The following is a 24,768-nucleotide window of genomic DNA, read 5'->3' on the forward strand; positions in this document are numbered from 1 at the left end:
CCCTTGTCAGGTAGATGGTGACTGTTCAGAACCCCAAGAAGTCTTAGTTAGCAAAGAAGCCTGCTTGCAGTTTGGTAGGTAAAGTCTCTCTGGGGCTGCGATTACCCTCTTCCAGCCCTTACAGCTCTGGCTGCCTGTCACAGGCGGGGGATGGTCTGCAGCTGGCTATTTCTGTTCGTCCTTTGTTCTGTGTGGGGTCCTGGCAGTGTCTTATGTCAGAGCTTTTCACGTGGTAGCTATGCCACAGTCTGGTATGCTAGCCCAAGTTAGTTCGCTCTGGTTACATTTGGGGCACCGGCCAGATTCTTAAAAAGCACTGCAGCCCATGCCTCCCTGCCCAGCCCCCACTTGCTAGTGGCGGATGCAGGCGTCTGCGCTGCTTCTCCACTGGGTGAGTTACCGTTGGCCTCGTAATCTGTTGGTTTTAATGATTTATTTATTTTTCTTCCCTGTTATGTTGCCCTCTGTGCTTCCAAGGCTCATCACAGACTTGGCAGAAAGAATGTTTCCTGGTGTTTGGAAAGTTCTGTCTTTTTAAGACTCCCTTCCCAGGACGGGACTCTCTTCCCAAGACAGAGCTCCCTCCCTACCTCCTTTGTCTCTTTTTTTGACTTTTGTATTTTTCCTACCTGTTTTTGAAGACAATGATATGCTTTTCTGGGTGCCTGACGTCCTCTGCCAGCATTCAGAAGTTGTTTTGTAGAATTTACACAGCGTTGAAATGTTCTTTTGATGAAATTGTGGGGGGAAAAGTTGTCTCCCCATCCTATTCCTCCACCATCTTCTGAATTCCCCCTCTGTCTTTGCTTTTTAACTTTCTGTCTAGATTGATCATAGTTTTCCTTCAAAGGAGAAAGCATATTTTAATTTCATGCCTGCAATCATCATTTACAGAATATTTGGAGCCCCAAAAGTAAAGTCTCACTGTTTGCATTGTTTCCCCATCTATTTGCCATGAAGTGCTGAGACCAGATGCCATGATCTTAGTTTTCTGACTGTTAATTTTTAAGCCAACTTTTTCACTCTCCTCTTTCACTTTCATTAATAGTCTCTTTAGTTCTTCTCTTTCTTCCATAAGAGTGGTGTCATCTGCATATCTGAAGTTATTGATATTTCTCCTGGCAATCTTGATTCCAGCTTGTGGTTCATACAGCCTTGCATTTTGCATAATGTACTCTGCATTTAAGAAAAACAAGTAGGTTACAACATGCAACTTTGACATACTCCTTTCCTGATTTGGAACCAGTCTGTTGTTCCTTATCCAGTTCTAACTGTTGCTTCTTGACCTACATAGAGATTTCTCAGGAGGCATATCAGGTGGTCTGATAGTCCCATCTCTTTAAGAATTTTCCACAGTTTGTTGTGATCCACACAGTTAAAGTCTTTGGTGTAGTCAGTAAGACTGAAGTAGATGTTTTTTCTAAAACTCTCTTGCTTTTTTGATGATCCAGCAGATGTTGGCAATTTGACCTCTGATTTCTCTGCCTTTTCTAAATCCATCTTGAACATCTGGAAGTTCACAGTTAACATACAGTTGATCCCTGGCTTGGAGAATTTTGAGCACCACTTTACTAGTGTGTGAGATGTGTGCAAATGTTTGGTAGTTTGAACACTCTGTGACATTGCCTTTCTTTGGGATTGGAATAAAAACTGACCTTTTCCAGTCTGTGGCCACTGCTGAGTTTATTTTGGGGCCTCCAAAATCACTACAGATGGTGACTGCAGCCATGAAATTAAAAGATGCTTCTTGGAAGAAAAGCTATGACCAACACAGAAGGCAAATTAAAAAGCAAAGACATTACTTTGTTGACAAAGGTCCATTTATTCAAAACTATGGTTTCTCCAGTGATCATGAATGAATGTGAGAGTTGGACTATAAAGGAAGCTGAGCACTGGAGAATTGATGTTTTTGAACTGCGGTGTTGAAGAAGACTCTTGAAAGTCCCTTAGACTGCAAGGAGATCCAACCAGTCCATCCTAAAGGAAATCAGTCCTGAATATTCATTGGAAGGACTGATACTGAAGCTGAAACTCCAGTACTTTGGCCACCTGATGTGAAGAACTGACTCATTTGAAAAGACCCTGATGATGGGAAAAATTGAAGGGATAAGGAGAGGGGAAAGACAGAGGATGAGATGATTGGATGGCCTCACCAACTCAATGAACACAAATTTGAGCAAGCTCTGGGAGTCAGTGATGGAGAGGGAGGCCTGGGGAGCTGCAGTCCATGGGGTCACAAACAGTCAGACATTACTGAGCCACTGAACCACAGAAGTTTGTCCTCTGTATCATTAATCTGTTTCTGTTTCATTCTATCTGTATTTTTGTTCTTTAGAGTCCATATATAAGCAAAGATATATACTGTTTATCTTTGTGTGACTTATTTCACTTACCATAAAATTCTTTAAGTCTACCCATGTTGTCTCAAATGACAAGATTATATTCTTTATTATGAACAATATTCCATTGTATATATCACATCTTCTTTATCCTTTCATTTGTCTAATGGATATTTTGTGTTTTAAAGGACTGATCTTTCTTATGTGTTGACAGTGGAATAATCCAGGCAAGAAATAATAGTGATTTGAACAATGGTCCCTCAAATCTATTTCTTAAAATAGATTTTAAAAACCTACTTTCTTTAATAGAAAGACAGAGTGCCTGATGTACAATGGACAGAGTTTTGTCACATTGTACAAGAGACAGGGATCAAGACCACCCACAAGAAAAAGAAATGCAAAAAAAAAAAAAAAAAAAACAAAATGGCTCTCTGAGAAGGCATTACAAATAGCTATGAAAAGAAGAGAAAAGTAAAGGAGAAAAGGGATATGCCCATTTGAATGCAGAGTTCCAAAGAATAGCAAGGAGAGATAAGAAAGCCTGCCTCAGTGATCAGTGCAAAGAAATAGAGGAAAACAATAGAATGGGAAAGACTAGAGATCTCTTCAAGAAAATTAGAGATACCAAGGGTAAATTTCATACAGAGATGGACACAATAAAGGACAGAAATGCTATGGACCTAACAGAAGCTGAAGATATTAAGACAAGGTGGCAAGAATACACAGAAGAACTGTACAAAAAAAGATCTTCATGTCCCAGATAATCACGATGGTGTGATCACTCACCTAGAGCCAGACATCCTGGAATGTGAAGTCAAGTGGGCCTTAGGAAGCATCACTACGAACAAAGCTAGTGGAGGTGATGGAATTCCACTTGATCTATTTCAAATCCTGAAAGATGATGCTGTGAAAATGCTGCACTTTATATGCCAGCAAATTTGGAAAACTCAGCAGTGGCCACAGGACTGGAAAAGGTCAGTTTTCCTTCCAATCCCAAAGAAAGATAATGCCAAAGATTGCTCCAACCACCGCACAATTGCACTCATCTCACATGCCAGCAAAGTAATGCTCAAAATCCTCCAAGTCAGGCTTCAACAGCATGTGAACAGTGAACTTCCTGATGTTCAAGTTGGTTTTACAAAAAAGGAACCAGAGATCAAATTACTAACATCCACTGGATCATCAAAAAAGCAAGACAGTTCCAGAAAATCATCAATTTCTGTTTTATTGACTATCCAAAGCCATTGACTGTGTGGATCACAATACACTGTGGAAAATTCTGCAAGAGATGGGAATACCAGACCATCTGACCTGCCTCTTGAGAAATCTGTATGCAGGTCAGGAAACAACAGTTAAAACTGGACATGGGACAACAGACTGGTTCCAAATAGGAAAAGGAGTACGTCAAGGCTGTATATTGTCACCCTGCTTATTTAACTTATATGCTAAGTATATCATGAGAATTGCTGGGCAGAACAAAGCACAGGCTGGAATTAAGTCTGCTGGGAGAAATATCAATAACCTCAGATATGCAGATGACACCACCCTTATGGTAGAAAGTGAAGAGGAACACTAGAGCATCTTGACGAAAGTGAAAGAGGAGAGTGAAAAAGTTGGCTTAAAGCTCAACATTCAGAAAACGAAGATCATTGCATCCGGTCTCATCACTTCATGGCAAATTGATGAAGAAACAGTGGAAACAGTGGCTGTCTTTATTTTTGGGAGCTCCAAAATCACTGCAGATGGTGACTTCAGCCATGAAATTAAAAGATGCTTACTCTTTAGAAGGAAAGTTATGACCAACTTAGACAGCATATTAAAAAGCGGAGACAGTACTTTGCCAACCAAGATCCGTTTAGTCAAAGGTATGGTTCTTCCATAGTCATGTATGGATGCGAGAGTTGGACTCGGTAAGCTGAGGACCGAAGAACTGATGCTTTTAAACTGCAGTGTTGGAGAAGACTCTTGAGAATCCCTTGGACTGAAAGGCTATCAAACCAGTTCATCCTAATGGAAATCAGTCCTGAATTTTCATTTGAAAGACTGATTTTAAGGCTGATACTCCTATAGTTTGGCCACCTGATGCAAAGAGCTCACTCATTTGAAGAGACCCTGATGCTGGGAAAGACTGGGAGGAGAAGGGGACAATAGAAGACGAGATGATTGCAAGGTGTCACCAAATCAATAGACATGAGTTTTAGTAAACTCCGGGAGTTGGTGATGGACAGGGAGGCCTGGCGTGCTGCAGTATATGGGATCAGAAAGAGTTGGACATGACTGAGCAACTGAAGTGAACAGAACAATGGTGGTAAAAGTGACAAAGAGAGGAAAATGGATGCTCTTAGGTTAAATGAGAAATACACCAAGTTACCATTAGGAATTAAGTTTTGCTATGTGCAAAGATTTATTTACCAGGTTTTTTTTTCCCCCCTTTCTTTCTATCTTTTCTATCTTTTGTGTTTTTATCACACGTATGAGTATTTAATATTAAGCAATTTTACTATTGCATATGTTATGGTAGTTTTGTTTTTCATTCTTGTGCTTTGTATTTCTCAAGCTTCTTGGTTATGTTTGCTTATAATTTGTATCAAAAATGGAACATTTCAGCCTTGTCAAATTCTTTTACCATGTCTCAACTACTTTAGAGCTTGAGGTTACATGTTTACTAAACCATCTGAAGCATTTAATTTCTCACTGATCCTTTTTAAGTCCTTTTTTCCCCTCCTGTTTCTTTTTGTACTGTTTTTATTGACATATTTTCAAGATTTTCATTTTACTGCAGGATCTAATTTATTAATTCAATCCAGTGTACATTTCATTTCAAATACTATATTTTTCTTCTTTACAAGATGGATTCCTTTGTCTTTCAAATCTTTCATATATCTCAGTAGCTTATTTAATTTTTTTATTCTTTCAAATGTATTATTTTTGCAATAAGTTACCTGCCCTTATATAGTAATTTTAACATCCATGTTATTTGTAGATCTGCATCTTTAATTGCTTATTCTCATTTTTATTTGATATTTCTTTGTATGCCAGGAAATTTTGGGTGGTTGGATCAATGCAGTGTGTAATCTAGGATTAATTTTCCTCTGCTATGAAGATAAAGTTGTTCTATAGACTCTTCAATGTCTCTTGAACTACAAGGTTTTTCAGGATGGCTATTTTATAGTAGCCTTTTATATTAGTTTTCAGGCCTAAGTGACAATCAGTGTTCATTTTGCTTCTTTGGTGTGATTCTTTACATTGTCTTGGGTAACTTTCTTAAGCACATGCCCTGATCTGTACTCAGCTAAAGAACTGAGTAGAAAACTCTAGACCTCTGTTTCTGTGCAGCTTCCCCTTCTGCAGTGCTGTGTTTTGCAATTTAAGCCACTTGGACTTTCTCTCTGTACATCCCAGCTGTGTCTGCTCAGCTCAGAAAGGTCATGGGTTCTGTTTGTGTTCCTCCTGCCTGTGTTGTGCTCTGGAAACTTTCTGAGGAGAAAATGGGGGTAATTATTGAGCTCCCTCAGTTATTTTCCTCTCTCAAGGGTCACTGATCTGAGCAACTTGATGTTCAGTGTCTGAAAAGTGCTACTTTATTTTTTCTTCAATCTGGATATTTAATTATTTATAACTGGATTGCTAATCCACCCCCTTAATCTTGTCTACAGATAGAATTTAATGTTTTATTTAAAAGTCATTATTTCATTTTCCTGAAAATCTGAAATCTTCTATAATGTATGCCTTTTGGTTTGCAAACTAAAGAGAGGAACAGACTACTATGTTAAAAAAGAATATAATTATATATAATGGGACTCATATATATTTTATTATTGTTCCCATTATATATATAATATTTCCATTATACATATAATTCCATTATATATATATAAAATTTCTATTATGTCTAATGGGAATAATAATTTTGTAATAAATATTATTCTTCATCAGTAAAATAAAAGACAAAGAATTTGCAAAGAAATCATTAATTTTCAAAATGGAAGTCTTTTAATTTGCATTTGGTGATTATTATATGATTTCAATTTCTACAGACACATATGAAAATGTTACAGAATGAAGTTTTAAAAACAACATATGATGAAATTAATCTTTAATCTTAATACATAACACTATTTGGGTCACTAAATACTTTTTTTTAAATGCAATTTGGATGGCTTATCTTAAATTAACTAATTTAGAGTCCTTCCAAATTTTCTTCTTTAGGTTTTCTTAATTTTAGGTTTGTTGCTTGCCATATTTTGGAAAATTCAGTTCAAAAAATGCATCACATCTTAATTTTGTCTCTATTTTTAAGTAGTATGAGTTCTAAAGCATTAATAAAAGGCTTTTAAAGTACATTCTTCATATTATGTGCCCCTTTGGGTATATTTAGCATTCATAAATGATCATATTAATTGCCTCTGTAGTTGGAATTTTCAATATTTGTGACAAACTCAAATTATCCCTACAGATATGCTATAAGGCAATTACTTTGGTAATAAGAATATTGTGTACCCTCTGTTTTCTCGGGATCTTCTGTCCTACAGGAAAAGGAAATACCATGTAATAAGTTTATGAAAATCATCACTGAATATTTCTTTGGTCCTCTGTAGTTTTACAGAAAAGCCTCGGGTTTCCATCCATTCTCACTGGTGATGATCAGTTTTTTAACTTAATTTTTAAATTATCTTAGCCATTAAGATGGCAAGGCCTAGAGTAATACTGTTAGTATTATTTTGATGGTTATAATCTGTTATCTTGGAAAATAATTTAGTTTCTGTGTTTCTCTCTTACCTCTTTAATATATTACGAGACAATAATGGTATCTAGTACATGGCCTGTTATGAAAACAAGTTGAAACTCTGATGGAGAACTATGCTGATTGCTGTGTTTACACAGTGAGTGTCCACCTGCTGCTAGAGGCTGCCCACATTTCTTGGCCTGTAATCTTCTTTCTCTATCTTCAAAGGCAATGACTTTAAATCTCTGACATTACTTCCCTTCTCACATCTTTTTCTCTGACTACAGCTCAGAAAGGACTGTTTTAAGAATTTATCTCATTTGATGGAGCCCACCTAGATAATCTAGGATAATCCCTGTATTTCAAGATATTTAACTAGGTAGAAAAATTCCTTTTGTCATGTCATGTAACATATTCAAACATTCTGGGTGTTAGGATGTGTACAGTTTGGAGGAAGTCATTATTCTATTGACCAATTCAAATTTTTTTTCCTTTTATTCTTCCATATTAATTTAAGGAGCAGTTTTTGAAGTTCTACATACACACAAAGGAGATGTTAGTAGGATTATTAGTTTTCCTGGTGGTTCAAATGTTAAAGAATCTGCCTGCAATGCAGGAAACTCAGGTTTGATTCTGGGTTGGAAAGATCCTCTGGCAAAGGGAATGACTAACAATTCCAGTATTCTTGCCTGGAGAATTCCATGGCCAGTGGAGCCTGGCTCCTATAATGAGGTTATAGTTCAAGTATTTGGAGAGAATTCCAAAGGGTGGAATAAAAAAATCCTGAGCTTGTAGATAGTCGACATTCCTGGACTTATTTCTAAACACTGAGATTTGTGAATGGTTCCTTTAGTTATCTCTCAGTATTTAGTCATATGAATTTAGCAAAACATAGTAAGAAGGCTGTCATGGACTGAACCGAGTCCCTCCAAATTTTGTAGGTTGAAACTCTGTCCTGTAGTACCTCAAAATGTGTAGAGACAAGGTCTTTAAAGTGGTAATTAAGTTAAAATAGGACATTTAGGGTAGGCCCTGGTCCAATCAGGCAACCGTGGGTACAAAAGTGATGTATGCAGAGGAGAGACCATGTAAGGACACGCTAAAAGTCAGCCATCTGGAAGGCAAGGAAGGAGGCATCCGAAGTATCTGAACCCACCACCACCTTGATCTCGGTTTCCTGGCCTCTAAAACTGTGAGAAAACACAGTTCTGATTTTGAAGCCACCCAGCGTTTGGTATTTTGTTATGGCAGGCCCAACAAACTAATACAGATGTGAAGTAAAATAAACAGCTGTTCAGAATGAAATTGCTACAATCAGTTTAAAAGCAACTTGGAATTAAATGCTAGAGTCCAAAATATTGCAGTTTTTACTTAGCAGTTCCATTCCCTGACATATGGCCCCCAAATTGCTTGCACACGTGAAAACGGAACACATTTACAATGATGTGCATATGATGTGTTGTTCGCATCATTTGAATTTTCACTCAGAAGTCATATACCCAGAACAGCCTTCCCCAATCAATCAATGTAAAATCACTTTATCTCACCCCTCCCCCAAATTCCAACACAAAAGCTTCTGATATATCATAAGCCACTTAATTCATTGATTAGATGTGAAAGTGTGTGTTAGTTGCTCAGTCATGTCTGACTCTTTGTAACACTGTGGACTGTAGCCTGCCAGGTTCCTCTGTACATAGAATTTTCCAGGCAAGAATACTGGAGAGGACAGCCATTTCCTTTTCCAGGAGATCTTCCCAACCCAGGGATTGAACTTGGTCTTCTACATTACAGGCAGATTCTTTGCCATCTGTGGTACCAGGGAAGCTCTTTGTTTATATATCACACTTTAAAATTTGTATGTAAGTTTCTTATAGCCTGTGATTTTTGTTTGTTTGTTTCACGAATTCATGTCCAAATCCAAAGATACTTGCATAAGTGAGGTGCTTCATAAATTAATTAAATAAACCTCTGAAAAGGAAAAATTATATTATTTGCTAATAACTGGTCAATGAAAGGTTTTTGAAAGGTGTTTTATTGAATCTGACCTGTATATGTTGACAAATATTAAGGATGTATTAATAAAATAAAACCAAATTTTGAAATAGGAGCTCTCCTAAATTGCCAGTGGGAATGAAATTTGTTGCAACTACATTATAGACCAAATAGACAATAAAATTTAAAACATGAATACCCAAAGATTGAATAATTCTATGTCACTGAAAATCACTTAAGAATTAGTCAGCTATAAAATTGATAACTAAAGTGTGATATTTTTACAAAGATATGATAATGTATAATAATTAATGAGTGTGCTAAATCTATTTTAAGGGGTATAAACAGTTCCTGTGAACACACTTGTATATGGAGAAAAAGTAAGTTGTAAAATAGTATGTAAGTATGCCATTAATATGAAAAATAGCTACATACATTGTTGTTTTATGTTTCTGTGTACATATCGAAATTATTAAAGCAGGAACATACAAAAGACACACTACATTCATCATAGAGAATATAGAGCCCTTCAAATGTATCAGTAATGCTTTATTTCTTGTATTTAAATGTTCTGGGTCCATTATGGTGTGCTGGGATATCCTTCATTGGACTTTCTACATTACTCCCTACCCCTATCCACACTACTCTGTATTTTAGGAGGCTGATATTTACTTGTCATATCAGTGACAAGTAAATTTATTTGCCATCCCTTGTTTTTTCTTTGAGTCTGGCTGACACAGAGCTTTGGCAAGAGGTTAGGTTGCCTGTCCCACTCTTAGTTCTTATGCCAGGAACACCACCTCAGAAATATTAAAGGGAGTATTTATGGTCATGACATTCCATTCAGTTGTCTGTCTGACCAGAGAACTCATGTTTCAGCAATTTAGACTATGTGCTGATAATAGCTATATTCAATCATGTTACTCTGTCATACTGAAGCAGTTAGACTTTTATAACAGTAGAATCATCTTTTTAATACTCAATTATGATAGTAATAGGGAAACAATGGAAATAGTGACAGACCTTATTTTCTTGGCCTCTAAAATCACTGCAGATGGTGACTGCAGCCATGAAATTAAAAGACACTAGCTCCTTGGAAGAAAAGCTATGACAATCCTAGATAACATATTAAAATCAGAGACATTACTTTGCCAACAAAGGCCCATATAGTCAGAGCTATGGTTTTTCCAGTAGTCATGTATGGATGTGAGAGTTGGACCATAAAGAAGGCTGAGCACCAAAGAATTAATGCTTTTGAACTGTGGTATTGAAGAAGACTCTTAAGAGTCCCTTGGACTGTAAGGAGATCCTAAAGGAAATCAGTCCTGAGTGTTCATTGGAAGGACTGATGCTGAAGCTGAAACTCCAATACTTTGGCCACCTGATACAAAGAGCTATTTCATTAGAAATAATCCTGATGGTGGGAAAGATTGAAGGTGGGAGAAGAGGATGACAGAGGTGAGATGGTTGGATGGCATCACCAATTCGATGGACATGAGTTTGAGTAAGCTCCGGGAGTTGGTGAAAGACAGGGAAGCCTGGTGTGCTGTAGTCCATGAAGTCGCAAAGAGTCAGACACAACTGAGCAACTGAGCAACAAATGATAGTCCTGAATACAACACCTTTTGGTATTAAAATATCACACATTTTGGTGTTAAAATACCACATTTTAGGGCAGTTTATATAATCTGAACTGATGACTAACACGATCCTTTTTTGCATAGTCAAAATGAATGTGTTTGGAATCAATAGAAATGGGAATTGCCTCTATTTTTAACACAATGATCAGTTTTAAGTTTTTTCTACATCTTTCAAACAATCTACTTGCAACATTGTACTTCATCTCCCTGTGACTGACTTTTGTCTCTGTTTATTAGACTCGGGGCTTCCTGTGTGGCACTAATAGTAAAGAACCCACGTGCCAATGTAGGAGACATAAGAGATGAAGGTTTGATCCCTGGGTCCAGAAGATCCCTTGGAGGAGGACATGACAACCCACTCCAGTATTCTTGCCTAGAGAATCCCATGATCAGAGGAGCCTATTGGGCTATAGTCCATAGGGTCACAAAGTGTTGGACATGACTGAAGCAACTTTGCATGCAGGCATTTAGACTTTATATTACCAGAATAAATAACAATTATGTAATTCAATTGGAAATTGAAATAGCTTCTTTTCCATAGTATGAAAAGAGCTAAGGGCATTACATGAGTGGACTATGTCAGTAATTTTAAATTTCAAGAGGAAACAGAACAAAGATTATCTGGTAGATAATCTGAGCATGGAAAACTGTTCTGACCTTAAGTAGTCAGATCATCAGCTGCATTTCCCTCCCAGGTCTGAGAACAGGTAAGATGTTGTTGTGTTGTTGTTTAATTGTGCAGTCATGTCCAACTCTTTGTGACCTCATGCACTTCAGCAGGCCAGGCTTCTTTGTCCTTCACTATCTCCCAGAATTCACTCAAATTCATGTCCATTTGCTCAAATTCATATCTTACCATCTCATCTTCTGCTGCTCTCTATGAAGTGTTAACCACTCAGTCATGTCCAGCTCTCTGCATCCCCATTGACTATAGCCAGCCAGGCCTCTCTGTCCATGAAATTCTCGAGGAAAGAATGGTGGAGTGAGCAGCCATTCTCTTCTCCAGGGGATCTTCTTGACCCAGGAATTGAACCCTGGTCTCCTGCATTGCAGGCAGATTCTTTACTGTCTAAGCCTCCAGGGCCACCCACTATGGTGACCTCCAAACACCAACTGTGGAAAGTCCTCTATTTCAAGCATCTATGTCTGCTGTCAGTTCCTCCTACATTTTTTTCTCCTTTCACCTAGGCATGGTAACTGCTTCTACATTTATTCCTAATAGCATTTTTTTTTGTTTTTCTGTCATTTAGTAATTATATAATCAATTATCTGTGGTATAATTTTCTCCCTTTGAAATAACTGGCATTATGTAGATGCCTTGAGTTAACTCCTATTGCAGATCCCAGATTTTATGATACAATCTCTACTGGAATTAAAACTGCATTAAAAGTGTGTTAAAAGTTTCTTCAAATGTGTTTCCCCCCCCCCCCCGAATATAAGCAGTTTTATTAAATTTCTATGTCAGAATCTAAAACTGCCTTGAAATGTCATGATTTCCATATGTCAATACCTTGATTTATATGTCTATCAAATATATATTTCATGGGAAATTTGCACTGTTACTCCAGAAGTTGCTCATTATATTAATGTACTCATACCATATGTAGCACAATCAGAAATCACTGTGTATGAAATTATTGACTTGAATATCACATCTGCTTGAAAATAATATAAAATATACATCTGCTGATGCCTAGCATTTGACCAAAAGTCCCTAATTAAGAATCTATAGTGAATATATGAAGCTCTTACAATAAAACCATCTAGAATATATAAATTATTCAAATTGGTTAAAAAAATGTTTATTTATAATCAGCTTCATTAGCTATGAACTGAAATTACATACTGAAATATCTGGATGTTACCTAACATCTGTCTTCCTTAATTTCTTTGTATCAAAATATAAATACTAAAAGTACTCAGACTCTGGGTTTAATGTTTAGATTATGGAAGTGTTAAGACTGGTGTCTTGTATTTAGTAAGTACTGTGTTTATTACTACTAATGTTTGTAAGAAGGGGATGACAGAGTGAAATGGTTAGATGTCATCACCAACTCAATGAACATGAGTTTGGGTAAACTCTGGGAGTTGGTGATGGACAGGGAGGCCTGCGTGCTGTGATTCATGGGGTCACAAAGAGTCGGACATGACTGAGCGACTGAACTGATACTGATTGTATTGTTTTTCCCGCCACTACTAACATTGCTAATCAAAACAATACTCTGTACTTGGGGATTGTTTAAAGAATTCCTGCTAAAGTTTCAGTGTCTCAGCTCCTTAAAGAAAATGTTCAAAACTTTAAAATGTTATGAAATAGTATAGATGCCTTGAAAGAGACAATGTGCACAAACTAGTCATTTAAAAAATGTTTTCTAGTAGTCCCTCCAAATCTAACACTGATTCTAAGTCCTACTAATTATTAATGAGGTTCAGTGTTAATTTAAGACTAAAGAAAACTGTGTTCCTATTAACATGAATGAAGTTTGGAAACAAGTTTTATGAGAAATAATGATTGGAAACATTGATGTATGTAGTTATATGTGGTTACCCACACAATATCTAAACACCTTCTTCTCCACTGATAACAGAATACCAGTTAGGGCAGTGGAAGAGGTGGACAATAATTTACTCAATTAAAAATGCTCAATGTTGGGAATTCCTTGGTGGTCCAATGATTAGGAATGCAAGTTTCCACTCCAGGGGTGCAGTTTTGATCCCTGGTCAGGGAAATAAGACCCTGTAAGCTGTGAGGAACACAGCCAAAGAAACAAACAAAAAACAATAAAATAGACTAAAATTTTATTTAAAAGAATAATAGAAGTTTTCATTGTTTTAAAAAATATTCACCCTTGCAAACACTTTTACTTTTAAACTTGATCATGTGTCACACCTAATGATATGTAAGTGAGGTCATCTAATAAAGTTTGTTAAAAGGGGCCAACTTTGCCTACGTGCTCATTCTCAGCATTCATTTTCTCATTAGTCTCAGCTAAGACATAGTCAAGATGCCTAGGATTATAGGAAATGGAGAAGAATTAAAAAGAACGAAAGAACAATTACCAGTATAATTTTTATAAAGAGTTCCAAAATGCCTTTCCTAAGATTTCCTGTCAGGATTCCTGAAACTGTGAATATGATGAGATATTTAATCAACAAGTATATCAAATTACAAGAGGGAATTTGTATGTGTAAATAAATTTCCTAATCAATTGACTTTTGGTGTTTTCAAAGGGAAGAGTTTTGGGGAAGGGACAATCTAATCACATGAGCCTCTTATATGCTGAGCATTTGGTTGGCTTCTATCTTCTAATAGGTATTTGTTTTCTTCTTCAATATTTAAAGCTAAATATTAGTGAAACCATCTGGTCCTCTTTTCACTCTCCTCTTTCACTTTCATCAAGAGGCTCTTTAGTTCTTCTTCACTTTCTGCCTTAAGGGTGGTGTCATCTGCATGTCTGAGCTTATTGCTATTTCTCCTAGCAATCTCGAATCCAGCTTGTGCTTCACACAGCCCAGCATTTCTCATGATGTACTCTGCATATAAGTTAAATAAGCATGGTGACAATACACATCCTTGCATACTCCTTTTCCTACTTGGAACCAGTCTGTTGTTTCATGTCCAGTTCTAACTGTTGCTTCCTGACCTGCATACGGATTTCTTAGAGGCAGGTCAGGTGGTCTGGTATTCCCATATTTTAAAGAATTTTCCACAGTTTATTGTGACCCACACAATCAAAGGCTTTGGCATAGTCAACAAAGCAGAAAGAGATGTTTTTTCTGGAACCCTCTTGGTCTAGTGGTTTTCTCCACGTTCTTCAATTTCAGTCTGAATTTGGCAATAAGGAGTTCATGATCTGAGCCACAGTCAGCTCCCAGTCTTGTTTTTGCTGACTGTATAGAGCTTCTCCATCTTTGGCTGCAAAGAATATAGTCAATCTGATATTGGTGTTGACCATCTGGTGATGTCCACATGTAGAGTCTTCTCTTATGTTGATGGAAGAGGATGTTTGCTATGACCAGTGTGTTCTCTTGGCAGAACTCTATTAGCCTTTGCCCTGCTTCATTCCATATTCCAAGGCCAAATTTGCCTGTTTCTCCAGGTGTTTCTTGACTTCCTTCTTTTGGATTCCAGTCCCCTATAATGAAAAGGACATCTTTTTTGGGTGTTAGTTAGTTCTAAAAGGTCTTGTAGGTCTTCATAGAACTGTTCAACTTCAGCTTCTTCAACGTTACTGGTCAGCGTTAATTGGATTACTGTGATATTGAATGGTTTGCCTGGGAAACGAAGAGATCATTCTGTCAATTTTGAGATTGTATCTAAATACTGTATCTCAGGCTCTTTTGTTGACTATGACGGCTGCTCCATTTCCTCTAAGGGATTCCTGCCCACAGTAGTAGACATAATGGTCATCTAAGTTAAATTCAGCCATTCCAGTCCATTTTAGTTAGCTGATTCCTAGAATGTTGGATTCACTTTTGTCATCTCCTGTTTGACCACTTCCAATTTGCCTTGATTCATGGGCTTAACATTTGGGTTCTATCTAACTCTATATCTATTAATTTGAATAAATATAGAGTTATTCAAGATATCAATTCTTAAAGATTTTCACCTTTCAGGTTATAATAATGTAACCTTGTATCCTGTTGTACTGAAGTAGACAAACTCCTATAACAGAAGGATCATCTATCAAACACTCTGTTATGACAACTTTGGAGGCAATAATTTGTGTTATTAAAATGTCACAGTAAAAAACAACTTACATAGTTTGAATCTATGACTAACAGGTGGTGCTTTTCTCTCATAGCCAAAATGAATGCAAACAGATTTTGAAAATGGAAGTTTTCAGTTTGGGAGCTATGCAGTTTGTGCCTTTCAAGTTTCCTGTTCTATTCATCTATGTTATCAAATTTAAGAACATACATTTGTTCGTAATATTCACTTATACTTTTAATTCCGTGAGATTAGTGAGATTAGTAGTGATACCACTTTCATTTTAGATATTACTAATTTGTATCCCCCCCTCCTCCCCCATCTCCTCATTCTCTTCATCTTTATTAGCATATTTATAGTTTTTTTAGTTTGTGAAACATTTCAAAAATCGGATTTTAGTATTAATTTCTTATTGGCTTCCTATTTTCAATTTCATTGATTTCTCTACATATTTTTACTATTTTATTTCTTCTGCTTACTTGAGGTTGAATTTGTTGCTCTTCCTCTAGTTGTGTATATTAGAAGTTTCAGTTCAGTTGCTCAGTCATGTCCGACTCTTTGTGACTCCATGGACTGCAGCATGCCAGGCTTCCCTGTCCATCACCAACTCCTGGAGCTTTTTTAAACTTATGTCCATTGAGTCAGTGATGCCATCCAACCATCTCATCCTCTGTCGTCCCCTTCTCCTCCCGCCTTCAATCTTTCCCAGCATCAGGATCTTTTCTAATGAGATAGCTCTTCGCATCAGGTGGCCAAAGTACTGGAGCTTCAGCTTCAGCATCAGTCCTTCCAATGAACACTCAGGACTGCTTTCCTTTAGGATGGACTGGTTGGATCTCCTTATTAGAAGCTTAGATTTTTATATTTTATATTTTTCTCTAATATATGTATTCAATGTTAAAAATTTCCCTCTGCACACTATTTCTCTAAAACCACTATTTTTCTTTTTTATTTTAATTTAGTCCAAATTGTGTGTGTGTGTGTGTTTTGTATATCTCTTGAGACAAATTTTATGACCTTTGAAATAGATAAATATATAGCTTTTAGTTGCATCATATTTGGGAATTTCCCAGGTATCTATCTGACATTTAATTTCTAGTTTCATTCCCTTGTGGTCTAATAACATAGCCTGTTTTATTTCTATTCCTTTGACTCTATTAACTGTTATAGCTGATAATACATTCTATCTTGGGTGAATGTTCCATGTAAGCTTGAGAAGAATATATATATATATATATATATATATATATATATATATATATATATATATATATATATATATATACTTCTGTCTTTGAGTAGAAGCCCTGTCCATCACCAACTCCCAGAGCTTGGTCAAACTTATGTCCATCGAGTTGGTGATGCCATCCAACCACCTCATCCTCTATCATCCCATTCTCCTCCTGCCTTCAATCTTTCCCAGCATCATGGTCTTTTCCAATAAATCAGCTCTTTGCATCAGGTGGTCAAAGTACTGGAACTTCAACTTCCGCATCAGATCTTCCAATGAATAGTCAAGAATGATTTCCTTTAGGATGGACTGGTTAGATCTCCTTGCAGTCCAAGGGACTCTCATCAGTCTTCTCCAACTCACAGTTCAAAAGCATCAATTCTTGGCATTCAGCTTTCTTTATGGTCCAACTCTCACATCCATACATGAGTACTAAAAAAACCATAGCTTTGGTTAGACAGATCTTTGTCAGCAATGTAGTGTCTCTGCTTTTTAATATGCTGTCTAGGTTGGCCATAACTTTTCTTCCAAGGAGCAAACGTTTTTTAATTTCATGTTTGCAGTCACCATCTGCAGTGATTTGGAACCAAAAAAATATTCTCACATTTTCCATTGTTTCCCCATTTATTTGCCAGGCAGTGAAGAGACCAGATGCCATGATCTTAGTTTTCTGAATGTTGAGCTTTAAGCCAACTTTTTCCATTCTCCTCTTTCACTTTCATCAAGAGGCTCTTTAGTTCTTCTTTGCTTTCTGCCATAAGGGTGGTGTCATCTGTATATCTGAGGTTATTGATATTTCTCCCAGCAACCTTGATTCCAGCTTGTAGTTCATCCAGACCAGCATTTCACATGATGTACTCTGCATATACGTTAAATAAGCAGAGTGACAGTATAAAGCCTTGTCTTACTCCTTTCCCAGTTTAGAACCAGTCTGTTGTTTCATATCCAGTTCTAACTGTTGCTTCCTGACCTGCATACAGATGCCTCAGAAGCCAGGTAAGGTGGTCTGGTATTTCCATCTCTTTAAGAATTTTTCACAGTTTGTAGTGATCCACATAGCTTTTTAAGCCACTTTTTTCACTATCCTCTTTCACTTTCATAGTTGATTGATAATGTTCAGGTGAAATATATTGTTATTGATTTTCTACTTAATAAGTAACTGAAAGAGGACTATGAAAGTTCCAGCTATAGCAATGGATTTGTCCTTTCCCCTTGCAATTCTATCAGTATTTCCTCATATAGTTGTACATTGTATTATTAGATGCATCCCTATTTTGCATTGCTATATCCTACAGAGTGTTTATATATGTGTGTGTTGGTGAAGGGGCAATTCCTTTATTTTTCTGTAATATTATTCCTAATATTTTTGTTATATTTGAATTCTACTTTGTCTGAAAAAAATACAACTACTCCTGTTTCTTTTCATTACTATTAGTGTGATGTATTATTCTTTATTTATTTTTTTATTGAAGCATAATTGATTAACTCCATTGTGTTGGTTTCATGTGTACAGCCAAGTAACTCAGTTTTATCTATACGTGTATCTTACAGAAAAACCTAAATGAACTTTTTGGCCAATCCAATAAATATCCAGTTTTGCTGGCACCATTTATTGAAAAATTATTCTTTTGATAGTTTTCTGCTTGAAGCACAGTGGTTGAAAACCAATATAAGAGCTTATTTTTGGACTCGGAATTACATTTCTTTGATCTGTACATCTATGCTATGCCAATACCACACTGCTTCAATTAATGAAGCTTTACAGGTTTAAGTTTTTAAAGTGAGACGTTTGAATCTTTCGTCTTGTGTTTCAAGATTTATCAGGTTCTTCTGTGTACCTTGGATACTTGTCAGTTTACATGGAAAAGACTGCTTGAATTTTGATAAGAGATTATTTTGACTTGTTTAATCAATTTGTGGAATATTAACATTTTAATAATATTAGTTCTTCTGACCCATAAATATGGTATATCTTTCCCCTTACTTAGGTCTCTCTCAATTTTCTAATTTTTCAAATTTGTTAATTTGTGTCTGTTTAGTCCCACACTTCTTTTGTTAAATTTATTTAAAATATTTTAGTCTTTCTAATGCTTGTAAATTCAATTGTTTTCTTCCTTTCATATTTAAGTGTTTATTGATTGTGTTTAGAAATATACTTAATATTTTATATGTGTCTTGCATCCTGCAACTTTACTGAAATTATTAGTTTTGGTAGTCCTGTATATGAGTATGTACATGTGTTTTTGTCTGTATGTATCCCTTGGTATTTTCTATATACAAGATAATGTCATCTGTGTGTCCAACTTTATATCTTCCTTTATAGTCTGGATGTCTTTTATGTGTTTTACTTAACTAATTTATCTAACTAAAACCTCCAGTAAAATGTCAAGTAGCAATGATTGAAACAGATATCCTTATCTTCTTAGGGAGAAAAAATAGCCATTCACTATTAAATATAATATTAATATGTTTGGTTGGTTTTACAGATGGTTTTTTGACAGTTTAGATATTTCCTCTTAGTGTGTTGGGTATTTTTATCATGAAAGTGTATTGAATTTGTTAGGTGGGTTTTGTTTCTTTTGAGAAAATTTGTTTCTTACCTCATCCTATTAATAAGGTATATTTCATTGATATTCATATGTTAAATCAATCTTGCATCTTAAGATGATTCTCACTTGATCATGGTGTATAATCCTTTTACTATGTTTCTTGAGTCTTCATACTTTTTAAGAATGTTTTCATAAAGGATATTCCTTTGTAGTGTTTTTTTTTTTTTTCACTAGACTAAGGCATAGACAGAAAGAAAAAGTGTCCCACATTCTTCTTGGCTCCACATGCCAGGAACAGAACAAATGAAAGAGGTTGACTGTGTGTATGCTGTAACTCAGATGCCTCAGACGTTCACTTGTCTTACTGAGATTTAGTGGGTGCTGTCTCTTCATTTGCTAAATGACTTTAGGATAATTTCTGGAGACTTTTTCCTATACTGTCAGCAGTTACATGGTTGTTTCACCAGGGAAACGTTCTGCCATGTTTTTCACAACTCTATTCTAAAGGTCAATCTCCAGTTTTTATTCTTAAAAGATATTTTCAATTGAAATAGAAAGTTATAATCTTGCCATCTGCTGCCTATCATTTTCTGTTTAAAAACCAGCTGTGTGTTTTCATTTTTCTCCTTTGATGGTAACCCTTCTTCCATTCTCTAGCTGCTTTTAATATTTTTTTCCTCTATACTCATGGTTTAGATTTCAAGAGTTGTACTATAATGTCTCTAAACATGTATATGTGCATGTTTGTGCCTGGAATATTATTTCTGCCCATTTCATTTCTCTGTTCCTTTGTAATAAAATAATGTATATATTAGTCTTAATACCTCAATGTCCTATACCTCTGACACACTTCTTTCTAGTCTTCCCCTTTTTCTTTCTATTTTAATTTATTGTGCTCTACACACTTGCATTCTGATTCACAAGTGTCCAATCTTGTTGTGTCCAATATCCTTTTAAGCATAAATATTTTTCCTTAACATTCACTATTTTATCAACTTTATTTTATTGAAATGAATTTTTATTGATTCAGATTTTCTTGTCATATTTTTCTTTTGAATATCTTATTTCCCCTTGGTTTTAGTCATGAAGTTCTGTTTTCTGCCTCTTTTTAGTCATGACATCACTTTTTCTGCAGTGCCTTTGTTTTACCTATCCACAGATTTAGTTTAAATAGTTTTAGGGCCTCCCAGTGTTCTCTTCCTTCTTGGAGGACTCCACATTACTAAACAAATCGGGGGACTGTATGGATTCAAGGCTGGATTGCAGTCCTTGAAAGCCTCAGTCACCTCTATTTAGCTTATGACTCTTTAGGGTTTTCAGCTGACCATCGGGTGTTTTCTGCAGGATTCTTCACGTGAGCAGGTCCAGAAATTTAATATTTGTCTCAGCAACCTGCTGAAAATCTCAACTCTAATTTTCAGCACCTTTCCATTACAGGATTGGGCAAAGGATCCTATGGAGGAAAGACACCATTTGCTTGAGGTTACTCAAGTCTTTGCCACTCTGCTGGTTTGCTTCATTGTCTCCCACAAGAGCCATTTGTAGGCCCAGGATAAAAGCTTCGCTTGAGCTCAAGTTTCTATCTGAAGCTTTATTTCTTTCTGGAGTCTTACCCCCTTTAGTGCTTTTTGCCTTAGCTTCTCTGCTGCCTTCAAACATTTTATAGTTGTCTGCCAGAACACTTGTCTGCTGCCAGCAACATCATCAGCAGAAAAGGATTTAATACAATGAATCTGGCACTCGGAAATGTATTGGAAACATTGAAAGAGTTGTCTCCATGATTGAGTCTAGGATAAATACCAGTGTCAACAATGCTAACTAATCTCGCTCTCCTCTGAGCAGCTTTTACCTCTTCCTCAAGCAGATAGCTGGGAAACCAAGAGGGGGACCCTGGAAATAATTGACTTAAAGAATATCACCCCATAGATATGGTCAAGATACCAGGAACCTGATGATACCACCAGTGCTCTGGACCCTCTTGCTGCTACTGATTAAACATTATCTTGCTGCTGCGGACAAACAGATGAACCTCATCACCCATGGCTATCAGAGCATTAGTCTTGGGCACAGGAAGTTAGCTTTGGGCATAGGAAGTTAGTCACTCTGGCTTTCTTAATTGTAAGAGAGTGTTTGAAAATTCTATGTAGTGAGAATTAGTATAATGTAGTTTATTGTTCCTTCATTTAATATTAACATTGCTACTTTAAAATTAAAAAGTAAAAAGACATATATACTCCTTCTGCTTCTCCAATTTGGAAAGGTTGAACTGATATTCTACCAAAGTGTTCCTATTTTTAATATGATTTTGATATACTAAATAATTTTTAACACAATCATTTTCATCATTTAAATTTAGCAAGCAAACTATCTAGTAGATTCCTTGAGATTTCTAGAAGGGAATGCAGAAGACCCGGGTTCCATCCCTGGGTCAGGAAGCTCCCCTGGAGAAGAGAATGGCTATCCATTCCAGTATTCTTGCCTGAAAAATCCCTGAAAAATGGACAGAGGAACCCGGAGGGCTACTGTCCATGGGGCCTCAAAGAGTCAGACCTGAATGAGCAACTAACACTTTATTTCTTTAGATAATCTCATAGATCCCCTGGGGTTTCTAGGAGGAATACAAGTAAAGATACCTTGTGCTATTTTTACTTTTTGCTGCCTTACTCTTATAATTCTTGTGGTTATATATTAAAATTAGTGGATTTAAGAATAAATACTATTAAGCAGCTTGTTGTGGGGAGAGAGCAAATTAGCCGAGATGGCATATTCAGGCCTCTCATCCAACATTTTGTAAATAATGACTAAGTTACAGCTGAGATCATTTATAGCACTGTTCATGCACATCACAAGATACCTGCTTGGTCACAGGTTGAGTGCTATATGCATATGTGAGCTCCACCTGGAAAGTGTGGCATTACTGCTGTGTCTGCTGGCTCAGCCATGAGAGGGGAGAATACAGCATATTTACTGCAGTGGCTGCTGCACCTACCACCAGAGAATATTGTTGTGACTGCTTCTTCCAGCCTGTTAGCTTGTGCCTTGCCTACCCTGGGTTCAGCAAACAGTGCCAACAGTGTGAACAGCAAGGCAACTGGCCTCATGAACAGGATCAAGACACTTGTTCAAATTAAAATCATTATAAAATAGCTATAAACTCTTTCTGAGTAAACTAAAATCTATAATGTGAAAGATACTTAAGTAGAAAGAAAAGTAAAAGTGAAGTCGCTCTGTCATGTCTGACTTTTTGCAACCCCATGAACTGTAGCCTACCAGTCTCCTTCTTCCATGGGATTTTCCAGGCAAGAGTACTGGAGTGGGTTGCCATTTCCTTCTCCAGGGGATCTTCCCAACCCAGGGATTGAACCTGGGTCTCCTGCATTGCAGGCAGACGCTTTACCATCTGAGCCACCAGGAAAGCTGGATCCCCCTCTTGGTGTTAATTTTAATATATTTATTTCATTCTGTGTCCTTTTCCCATATTTTGTAATAAAATAGCACTTCAATGACTTCTTATTAATACTTATAAAACTGCTATCTTTTAATTGTTAAAAAATGGAAGTATCACCCATATTTTAATCTGGAAGTTAAGCTACTTTAAAAATACTTTATTTCTCTGATTACTATTGAGCTAGATAAAAGGTTAGCAAATGCAGTCACTTGGCCTAGTTACAGAGTTTCAACGGTACACAATCATGTGCTTTTGTGTACCTATCTTCTGTGACTGCTTCCATACTGAAAGAGCTGAGTCAAATTGTTACAATGGAGATGTCTGGCTGGCAAAGACTAAAATGTCTATCACCTGGATTTTTACAGAAAGAAAAACAAAATCAGTGATGCCTAGATATAATATCTTTTATTTAAACATTTGTGTTTATTTCTGTAAACTATCTATTTATACTGTTTACTGGTGGTGGTTGTTAAGTCGCTAAATTGTGTCTCACTCTTGAGACCCCACGGACTATAGCCAACCAGGCTCCTCTGTCCGTGGAATTCTCCAGGCAAGAATACAGGTATAGATTACCATTTCCTTCTCCAGGGGATCTTCCTGACCCAGGGATTGAACATGCATCCCCTCCATTTCAAGCGTATTCTTTACCACTGAGCCACCAGGGATTATTCTGTTGGCACATTTTTAATTGGGATTATTATCCTTTTCTCATTGATTCATAGAAACCAGTGTTTTTTTAAATATGTTACAAGTATTTTCTCCTCATATATTCGTTTTACTTTTAAGCATTTGCTTTAGGTAAATTTTTTAAACTATAATGTGAGTTTTTGACATAGTGAAGTAAAACAATGTTTAATTTTTCTATTGTTTCTATGTTATGTGTGTTTCTTGGGAAAATCTTCCCACAAATTAAATGACATATTATGTGACCACATTATTCTTTTGTTTCTGTAATTTGCAAGTTGTATTTTATCAATACTGTTGTGTGTACAGTATGGGGTAGAAATATAGGTTTATTTACTTTAAAATAAAGTTTAGTTACCACAACACTATGTGCTAAATGCTTGTCTTTCCACAGTAATTTAATGGTGAATGTTAAATCCTAACTACTTGTTAATTGCTACTTATTAATATGCCAGCACATCAATAATGCAGTCTTCATTTTCACTGCTAGATAGACTGTCAAATAATTTTGCTAAGTCAAACAAAATACTCTGCTCCTGATTTGTTGTTAACTGCATTGAATTAAAACTCAGGATTTTGCAATATGAAATGCTCTGTTTAGGAACACAATATTACTTATTCAATATTATTTAAGACTTTCAAGAATGTTTTATATTTTTCTAGGTCTTAAATTTGGACAATTCTAATATTTTTCAAAGTCTGTATCTATTTTAAATTCATTGTTGGTTTACACAGAAATAAATAGTTTATACCCTTTATAGAGGTTGTTTTAGATCTCTTTTTAGATCCACTGTTATTGTTTGATGTATTAAATTGTATAAGCTGATGTTTTGATTATATAATAAGTTTCTTGTGTTTATCTTTTTTAAAAACATTTACCTTTTCCTCCTTCATTACATCCTTTTACCTCAGTATCTAATCATCTCTCTGACACTTCATTCTTGCTGATAGAAACACAACTTATATCCATGAGATTTTTTTTTCTTCAAGCTCTATAGTGTATTCATATTTCTCTAAGCAATCTAAGTCTCCTCTTACCCAAATGATGTGCATATGAACATGTGTGGAAGTTTTTTTAATGAATTTATATATTCATTCTTTTGGGTGAATACCTAGGAGTGGACTTGTTGGGTCACATGTTATGTCAGTTATCAATTTATTGTCTCCTGACTCCAAATTCACCTTGCATTATAAAAATTTCTCTATTAAAATTGAATATCTTGAACTTTGAAAGTTCTTTTTCTTTTATTTTCTACCTGTTGCCATGAGTCTCAGCTTTGTTTAGTAGAGATGCTGGAAAACATCATAGAGGGAAGGAGTTTTCTTTCAGAACTATATTTGACTTAAATTAACCACTGAAAATTAAGAATTTAAGGTGTTATTCCATCTTTTACCAGTATTTCTTCTATTAAACATTAAGCAAAACCATCGATACCATCACTTAACAA

General features: G+C 36.1%; 1 long non-coding RNA gene and 1 other non-coding gene across 2 annotated transcripts; one reads left to right on the forward strand and one right to left on the reverse strand.

The window, feature by feature from the left end:
* The first annotated feature begins 335 nt into the window (after positions 1 to 335).
* Positions 336 to 23,697, forward strand: LOC138415866 (uncharacterized). Its single transcript, XR_011247428.1, has 2 exons — positions 336 to 391; positions 20,626 to 23,697. It is a non-coding gene; the product is annotated as an uncharacterized lncRNA (long non-coding RNA).
* Positions 22,531 to 22,603, reverse strand: TRNAC-GCA (transfer RNA cysteine (anticodon GCA)). Its single transcript has one exon. It is a non-coding gene; the product is annotated as a tRNA-Cys (tRNA).
* Positions 23,698 to 24,768: the final 1,071 nt, after the last annotated feature.

Source organism: Ovis canadensis, chromosome 12 (genome assembly GCF_042477335.2).
Source record: "Ovis canadensis isolate MfBH-ARS-UI-01 breed Bighorn chromosome 12, ARS-UI_OviCan_v2, whole genome shotgun sequence".
Taxonomy (NCBI): Eukaryota; Metazoa; Chordata; class Mammalia; order Artiodactyla; family Bovidae; genus Ovis; species Ovis canadensis.